Source organism: Triticum urartu, chromosome 2A, assembly GCF_056163025.1.
Source record: "Triticum urartu cultivar PI428250 chromosome 2A, HENAU_Tu73, whole genome shotgun sequence".
Lineage (NCBI taxonomy): Eukaryota > Viridiplantae > Streptophyta > Magnoliopsida > Poales > Poaceae > Triticum > Triticum urartu.
The window spans coordinates 13,813,780-13,823,973 of NC_141874.1; positions in this window are offsets into that span (position 1 = coordinate 13,813,780).

A 10,194-nucleotide genomic window follows, 5' to 3' on the forward strand; every position below is an offset into this window, starting at 1 on the left:
CTGACTAGCAATTTTAGTAGGAGGGACTTGAGCTTTATCATATCTATAAAGAGAATTTACCTTTACTACCTGTGCCAGGATATCGGGATCAGGAGGTTATTCAATGAATAAGGAATTGAGATCATATACTTCTTCAACAGGCGGTAAATTAAGGCCGTGTATTTCTTCAATAGGAGGTAAATTCTTAATATCTTCAGCTTTAATACCTTTTTCTTTCATAGATTTCTTTGCCTCTTGCATATCTTCGGGACTGAGAAATAGAACACCTCTCTTCTTCGGTGTTGGTTTAGGAATAGGCCCAGTAATTGGCTCAGGAGCTGGCTCGGGAGTTGGCTCAGGAGGTGCCCATTTATTTTCATTTGTCAACATATTATTCAATAGAATTTCAGCTTCATCCAGTGTTCTTTCCCTGAAAAGATAACCAGCACAACTATCCAGGTAATCTCTGGAAGCATCAGTTAGTCCATTATAAAAGATATCGAGCATTTCAGGTTTCTTAAGAGGATGATCAGGCAAAGCATTAAGTAACTTGAGAAGCCTCCCCCAAGCTAGTGGGAGACACTCTTCTTCAATTTGCACGAAGTTGTATATTTCCCTCAAAGCAGCTTGTTTCTTATGAGCAGGGAAATATTTAGCAGAAAAGTAATAAATCATATCCTGGGGACTACGCACACAACCAGGATCAAGAGAATTAAACCATATCTTAGCATCACCCTTTAATGAGAACGGAAATATTTTGAGTAAATAAAGGTAGCGCGATCTCTCATCATTAGTAAAAAGGGCGGCTATATCATTTAACTTAGTAAGATGTGCCACAACAGTTTCAGATTCAACCAAAGTAATTATATCTGGATCAACAGAAAATTCATAATAATCCTTATCGGGAACACAGATAGGTGAAGTAGCAAAAGCAGGGTCGGGTCTCATTCTATCTCTAAGAGATTCTTTACCCCATTTAACTAGCAACCTCTTAAGTTCGTATCTATCCTGGCAAGCAAAAATAGCTGCAGAAGATTCTGCATCAAAAAGATAACCCTCAGGAATAGCAGTCATATTTTCATCATCACTCTCATCATTGTATTCAGATTCAATAATTTCTCTTTCTCTAGACCTAGCAATTTGCTCATCAAGGAATTCACAAAGGGGCATAGTAGTATCAAGCATAGAAGTAGTTTCATCATAAGTATCATGCATAGCAGAAGTGGCATCATCAATAACATGTGACATATCAGAATTCATAGCAGTAGCAGGTTTAGGTGTCCCAAGCTTACTTATAACGGAAGGAGAATCTAGTGCAGAGCTAGATGGAAGTTCCTTACCTCCCCTCGTAGTTGAGGGCAAAATAGTAGTTCGATCGTCTTTCAAGTTCTTCATAGTGTCCAGCAGATATAAATCCCAAGTGACTCAAAGAATAGAGCTATGCTCCATGGCAACGACGCCAGAAAAAGGTCTTGATAACCCACAAGTATAGGGGATCGCAACAGTTTTTGAGGGTAGAGTATTCAACCCAAATTTATTGATTCGATGCAAGGGGAGCCAAAGAATATTTTCAAGTATTAGCAGCTGAGTTGTCAATTCAACCACACCCGAAACTTAGTATCTGCAGCAAAGTGTTTAGTAGCAAAGTAATATGATAGTGGTGGTAACAGTAACAAAAGTAAAGACAGCCAAAGTAATGTTTTTGGTATTTTGTAGTGATTGTAACAGTAGCAACGGAAAAGTAAATAAGCGAGAACCAGTATATGGAAAACTCGTAGGCACCGGATTAGTGATGGATAATTATGCTGGATGCAGTTCATCATGTAACAGTCATAACATAGGGTGACACAGAACTAGCTCCAATTCATCAATGTAATGTAGGCATGTATTCCGTATATAGTCATACATGCTTATGGAAAAGAACTTGCATGACATCTTTTGTCCTACCCTCCCGTGGCAGCGGGGTCCTATTGGAAACTAAGGGATATTAAGGCCTCCTTTTAATAGAGAACCAGAACAAAGCATTAACACATAGTGAATACATGAACTCCTCAAACTATGGTCATCACCGGGAGTGGTCCCGATTATTGTCACTTCGGGGTTGCCGGATCATAACACATAGTAGGTGACTATAGACTTGTAAGATAGGATCAAGAACACACATATATTCATGAAAACATAATAGGTTCAGATCTGAAATCATGGCACTCGGGCCCTAGTGACAAGCATTAAGCATAGCAAAGTCATAGCAACATCAATCTCAGAACATAGTGGATACTAGGGATCAAACCCTAACAAAACTGACTCGATTACATGATAAATCGCATCCAACCCATCACCGTCCAGCAAGCCTACGATGGAATTACTCACGCACGGCGGTGAGCATCATGAAATTGGTGATGGAGGATGGTTGATGATGACGACGGCGACGAATCCCCCTCTCTGGAGCCCCGAACGGACTCCAGATCAGCCCTCCCGAGAGAGATTAGGTCTTGGCGGCGGCTCCATATCATAAAACGCGATGATTTCTTCTCTCTGATTTTTTTTCTCCCCGAAAGCCAATATATGGAGTTGGAGTTGGCGTCGGAGGGCCACCAGGGAGCCCACGAGGTAGGGGGCGCGCCCAGGAGGGGGGGGCACCCCCCACCCTCGTGAACAGGGTGTGGGCCCCCTGGCCTTCATCTTTGGCGAGGATTTTTTATTATTTTTCCTAAGATGTTCCTGGAGTTTCAGGTCATTCCGAGAACTTTTGTTTTCTGCACATAAAACAATATCATGGCAATTCTGCTGAAAACAGCGTCAGTCCGGGTTAGTTCCATTCAAACCATACAAGTTAGAGAGAAGAAATCATCGCGTTTTACGATACGGAGCCGCCGCCAAGCCCTAATCTCTCTCGGGGGCTGATCTGGAGTCCGTTCGGGGCTCCGGAGAGGGGGATTCGTCGCCGCCGTCATCATCAACCATTCTCCATCACCAATTTCATGATGCTCACCGCCGTGCGTGAGTAATTCCATCGTAGGCTTGCTGGACGGTCATGGGTTGGATGATATTTATCATGTAATTGAGTTAGTTTTGTTATGGTTTGATCCCTAGTATCCACTATGTTCTGAGATTGATGTTGCTATGACTTTGCTATGCTTAATGCTTGTCACTAGGGCCCGAGTGCATGATTTCAGATCTGAACCTATTATGTTTTCATGAATATATGTGTGTTCTTGATCCTATCTTGCAAGTCTATAGTCACCTACTATGTGTTATGATCCGGCAACCCCGAAGTGAAAATAATCGGGACCACTCCCGGTGATGACCATAATTTGAGAAGTTCATGTATTCACTATGTGCTAATGCTTTGTTCTGGTTCTCTATTAAAAGGAGGCCGTAATATCCCTTAGTTTCCAATAGGACCCCGCTGCCACGGGAGGGTAGGACAAAAGATGTCATGCAAGTTCTTTTCCATAAGCACGTATGACTATATATGGAATACATGCCTACATTATATTGATGAATTGGAGCTAGTTCTGTGTCACATGACGAACATGACTAATGTTACATGACTGTTACTTGACGAACCGCATCCGGCATAATTATCCATCACTAATCCGGTGCCTACGAGCTTTCCATATACTGGTCTTGCTTATTTACTATTCTGTTGCTATTGTTACAATCACTACAAAATACCAAAAACATTACTTTTGCTGTCTTTACTTTTGTTACCGTTACCACCACTATCATATTACTTTGCTACTAAACACTTTGCTGTAGATACTAAGTTTACAGGTGTAGTTGAATTGACAACTCATCTGCTAATACTTGAGAATATTCTTTGGTTCCCCTTGTGTTGAATCAATAAATCTGGGTTGAATACTCTACCCTCGAAAACTGTTGCGATCCTCTATACTTATGGGTTATCATGTACTAAATCAGAGAACATTAATGTACTAAAATTAATGTATTTTTAAAACACCATGCATATTACAATTGAAAAAATACATACATTCATACAAAAAACATGTAAAAAATACATACATACATATATGAACAAACATAAGAAATACATATATCTAAAAAATACATACATACATATATGAAAATATAAAACATCTAAAAACATGTAAAAACATCTGAAAACAACGGCGGCAGCGGCGGGGCCGGCAGGGGCGCGCGGTGCTCACAAGGGCGGCGTCGGGGCGGGCAGGGGTGAGCGGCGGGCGGCGTCGGAGCGAGCAGGGGCGCGGGGAGTGGCAGCGAGGTGTCGGCAGGGCGGCAACGGCGTTGAGGCGCGACGCGGGGCGGCGACGGCGTCGGGGCGGCGCGGGGAGGTGACCGTGACGGCGCGGGGTGGCGCGCGGCGATGGCGTCGGGGCGGCGCGGGGTGGTGACGGCGCGGGGCACGGGTGGCGACGGGGGCGGCGACGGCGTCGGCGGTGTGTGAACCGGGCAGCCTGGCGGCGGCGGCAGCGCGGGCAACTGCAGAGATGAAATGAAAAACGTTAAGTCTTTGCTTATATAGCAAAGCCATTGGTCCCGGTTCGTGAAACCAACCGGGACTAATGCACCCTTTAGTCCCAGTTGGTGGCACCAACCGGGACTAAAGGGGGGCATTGGTCCTGGTTCGCAGCACTAACCGGGACGAATGCACCCCTTTAGTCCCGGTTGGTGCCACCAACCGGGACCAATGGGCCTTGCACAACGGCGTGGTGGTGGGAGTTTAGTCCCACCTCGCTAGCTGAGAGAGAGCCGCACCTGTTTATAAGGTGCGATGCGCCAACCCCCTCGAGCTCCTCTCTAAAGCAGGCTTTCAGGCCTAATCTGTCTCTATGTGCCTGTGGGCCTACTGGGCTTACTACGGGCCTGAATCCTGGCCCATTGTTGGGTTTCTAGTCGTATTCAGGCCGTGGGGGCCCAGTAGGAGGCACTTTTTTTTCTTCACTTATTGTTGCGATTTTTATTTTTTTCCAGTTTTTTTGTTTTGTTTTCTGTATTATTTATTTTCTTTTGTTTTTTGCTTTATTTTTTAATTCTTTTTGCTTTTAGTTTTAGAAAAATTATAAACTTTCTGTTAGTGCCATTAGTTTTCAAATTTGAAAACTTTTTTTTGTTTTCTTTCTTGCTTTATTTATTTTATTTTGTTTCTACTTACAACAAAATACTTATTGTTGCTATTTTTATTTTATTTTCAGTTTTGTTGTTTTGTTTTCTGCATTATTTATTTTATTTCGTTTTTTGCTTTATTTTTTAATTCTTTTTGCTTTTAAGTCAGCAAAATTATAAACTTTCTGTTAGTGCCATTAGTTCTAGAAAAGTTATAAACTTTCTGTTAGTGCCATTAGTTTTCAAATTTGAATACTTAAAATTTGAATTCTTTGAAATTTGTGTGAATCACAAGTTTGTGATTAACTTTACTAAAAAATGAACATAGATGCGCCTATAGAGAAAATTCAACCTAAATTTATAATAAATTTCTATGAATTTCAGAGAAATTCACTATGAATTTAGGTCAAATTCCTTGTATAGGGGCATCTATTTTCACTTTGAGAGGAGCTCAACAAGGCAGAGAGGGACAGGCTTATAAACCGATGTGAGCGCCCTTCGGTTGGCGAGGTGGGAGTAAACTCTGAGCGCAACGAGGACCAACCCTTTAGTCCCGGTTTGTGGCACAAACCGGGACTAATGGTCATGGGCCAGGGGCGAGGCGCATTGGTCCCGGTTCGTGCGTGGTACCGGGACCAAAAGGTCCAGACGAACCGGGACCAATGGCCCACGTGGTTGCCCTCTTGAGAGTGTTCTTGGTTAGAACATAGTTGACAAGGAGCGAACCGGGATTAATGGTATTATGAGGGCCGAACCATAAGACATTAAAGCATTTCAAATGAACTCTGGAAAAGTTGAAAGTTGGCATGGTATCATAATTTCACCCACATAGCATGTGCATGTACAAAACGTACAATGGTATCATACTCGTCTGTTACAAAGTTGGCATGCTATCATCATAATAGTTGCGGGAGAAAGTCTTCACTTTTTCTTCGCTTGTGTCATTTGCTTATTGCGCCATAACCATGGATAATCTTCATCGTTTATCAGGATGCTGGGGTCAGCCTTGACTTTGAAGGGAGGAATTTCATGAAACTTTTCATAATCTTCAGACATGTCTGTCTTGCCCTCCACTCCCACGATGTCCCTTTTTCCTGAAAGAACTATGTGGCGCTTTGACTCATCGTATGATGTATTCGCTTCCTTATCTTTTCTTTTTCTCGGTCTGGTAGACATGTCCTACACATAGATAACCTGTGCCACATCATTGGCTAGGACGAATGGTTCGTCAGTGTACCCAAGATTTTTCAGATCCACTGTTGTCATTCCGTACTGTGGGTCAACCTATACCCCGCCTCCTGACAGATTGACCCATTTGCACTTAAACAAAGGGACCTTAAAATCATGTCCGTAGTCAAGTTCCCATATGTCCACTATGTAACCATAATATGTGTCCTTTCCCCTCTCGGTTGTTGCATGAAAGCGGACACCGCTGTTTTGGTTGGTGCTCTTTTGATCTTGGTCAATCGTGTAAAATGTACTCCCATTTATCTCGTATCCTTTGTAAATCAATACAGTCAAAGATGGTCTCCTGGACAACAAGTACAACTCATCACAAACAGTGTTGTCACCTCTGAGACATGTTTCCAACCAACTGCTGAAAGTCCTAATGTGTTCACATGTAGTCCAGTCGTCGCACTGCTCCGGGTGTTTGGAGCGCAGACTGTTCTTGTGTTCATCGACATACGGGGTCACCAAGGTAGAGTTCTGTAGAACTGTGTAGTGTGCTTGAGACCAAGAATATCCGTCCCTGCATATTATTGAGTCCCTTCCAAGCGTGCCTTTTCCAGTCAGTCTCCCCTCATACCGCGATTTAGGGAGACCTATCTTCTTAAGGCCAGGAATGAAGTTAACACAAAACCCGATGACATCCTCTGTTTGATGGCTCATGGAGATGTTTCCTTCTGGCCTAGCGCGGTTACGGACATATTTCTTTAGGACTCCCAGGAACCTCTCAAAGGGGAACATATTGTGTAGAATTACGGGCCCCAGAATGACAATCTCGTCGACTAGATGAACTAGGACGTGCGTCATGATATTGAAGAATGATGGTGGGAACACCAGCTCGAAACTGACAAGACATTGCGCCACATCACTCCTTAGCCTTGGTACGATTTCTGGATCGATCACCTTCTGAGAGATTGCATTGAGGAATGCACATAGCTTCACAATGGCTAATCGGGCGTTTTCTGGTAGAAGCCCCCTCAATGCAACCGGAAGCAGTTGCATCATAATCACGTGGCAGTTATGAGACTTTAGGTTCTGAAACTTTTTCTCTGGCATATTTATTATTCCCTTTATATTCGACGAGAAGCCGGTCGGGGCCTTCATACTGAGCGGGCATTCAAAGAAGATTTCTTTCTCTTCTTTCGTAAGAGCATAGCTGGCAGGACCTTCATACTGCTTCGGAGGCATGCCGTCTTTTTCGTGCAAACGTTGCAGGTCCTCCCGTGCCTTAGGTGTATCTTTTGTCTTTTCATACACGCCCAAGAAGCCTAGCAGGTTCGCTCAAAGGTTCTTCATCACGTGCATCACGTCGATTGAAGAGCGGACCTCTAGGTATTTCTAGTAGGGTAGGTCCTAAAATATAGATTTCTTCTTCCACATGGGTGTGTGTCCCTCAGCGTCATTCGGAATAGCTAGTGCGTCGGGACCCTTTCCAAAGATTACGTGTAAATCATTGACCATAGCAAGTACGTGATCACCGGTACGCATGGCGGGCTTCTTCCGGTGATCTGCCTCGCCTTTGAAATGCTTGCCTTTCTTTCGACATTGATGGTTGGTCGGAAGAAATCGACGATGGCCCAAGTACACATTCTTCCTGCAGCTGCCCAGGTATATACTATCGGTGTCAAGTAAACAGTGCGTGCATGCGTGGTATCCCTTGTTTGTCTGTCCTGAAAGGTTACTGAGAGAGGGCCAATCATTGATGGTCACGAACAGCAACGCCTTTAGGTCAAATTCCTCCTGTCTGTGCTCATCCCACGTACGTACACCGTTTCCATTCCACAGCTGTAAAAGTTCTTCAACTAATGGCCTTAGGTACACATCAATGTCGTTGCCGGGTTGCTTAGGGCCTTGGATGAGAACTGGCATCATAATGAACTTCCGCTTCATGCACATCCAAGGAGGAAGGTTATACATACATAGAGTCACGGGCCAGGTGTTGTGATTGCTGCTCTGCTCCCCGAAAGGATTAATGCCATCCGCGCTTAAAGCAAACCATGCGTTCCTTGGGTCACTTGCAAACTCATCCCAGTACTTTCTCTCGATTTTTCTCCACTACGACCCGTCAGTGGGTGCTCTCAACTGCCCGTCTTTCTTACAGTTCTCACTGTGCCATCGCATCATCTTGGCATGCTCTCCGTTTCTAAAGAGACGTTTCAACTGTGGTATTATAGGAGCATACCACATCACCTTCGCAGGAACCCTCTTCCTGGGGGGCTCGCCGTCAACATCACCAGGGTCATCTCGTCTGATCTTATACCGTAATGCACCGCATACCGGGCATGCGTTCAAATCCTTGTACTCACCGCGGTAGAGGATGTAGTCATTAGGGCATGCTTGTATCTTCTGCACCTCCAATCCTAGAGGGCATACGACCTTCTTTGCTATGTATGTACTATCGGGCAATTCGTTATCCTTTGGAAGCTTCTTCTTCACTATTTTCAGTAGCTTCTCAAATCCTTTGTCAGGCACAGCATTCTCTGCCTTCCACTGCAGCAATTCCAGTACGATGATTCTGTTCTTTAGACTAATTTGCAGTTTGTGCCAAATGTAATTACTATAGAACCTTTGCCTGTGCAATTCAGCAATATATTTATCTTTCTATCTTTGTTGTTGTTGCACTGATGAAATGAAGAGAAATTAAAGAAATGAAAAACCTGCTAGCAATAACTTACAAAAAAGTTCACAGTAGAAACAAACAACAAGAACTTACACGTAGCATTACCAAACAATAACCACTAGACTAAAGATAGAATCTCTTGCCAAATACAATTCATCAAACATATAAAAATAGAAAACTGATTCCAAGAAAAAGAATTTTCACATCATTTTCATGGGAGCAAAGCGAGGAAACGGCTCTTGGCTGCCATCTTGGCTATGCCAAAATTTGGTACCGACGCCAGTTCGGTCTTGCTTTGGAATCTTGGACTGAGGCTGGCCGGGTTTCTGTGGGTGTCCGTCGACCCGTACGTTCACTGTCCGGATCTATTCTCATCCACACACGCACTACTAGCTGCAAGTAGCACATGATGCACGAGTGTCCGGATCCATTCTCTTCCACATACGCGCTAGCTGCAGGCAACGGCTCCTGCTAGCCTCAGTACTGTCCTTCCATGAGCATGCGGGAGATGTTGACGAGTTACCGATCGACGCTCAAACCATTGGTTGACTAGTTATTACACATGCATATTGCTCGCTAGTTGTCATCAATGCATAGCTCGTGTGATCCGTGATTGAAGGGCAAAGAATCGGAATCCAATTACCCTTTCTCCTATAGTACTGTTGATCATTCTGACCTCCACCTTCTAGAGTGAGCGTCACATAGCTAAAGGTTTGAGACTGGATTTCTACTCTTTGAAAAAACGTTATCAAACAAAATGATCCCGCAAAAAAGGTGTGTCTTCTTTGGGAAAGAAGTACTGCCACTAGTGAGAGAGTCGGTTGAGACAGACGCGAGACCAATGAAGGAGGAGGAAGACAGCTTGCTAGGTCAGGCTTGGTTTTGGGTCGGCGTGGTAGCGTGCCTTCTACTCCCTCCGTTCCCAAATATAAGTGTTTCAGTGAAGAGATCGAACACACTTGTTCCATTGAACAGCAGGAGCAGGGGGTGACTTGGCCATGATGGAGATCGTTGGAGGCCATGCACGAGAGAGGTGGAGCGTCGTGTGTGCTTGGGGGAAAACTGCACACACGTACTCTATGCTAGCCTATACAGTAGACTACATACAATGCTCATACACACAAATACATGTAGGTTATCAATAAGTCTTTCAAGAGGTTTCAACACATGACTACATACGGACCAAAATGAGTAAATCTACACTCTAAAATATATCTACATACATCCATATATTATAGTCCATTTGAAATGTCTAAAAATACCTATATTTAGGAACG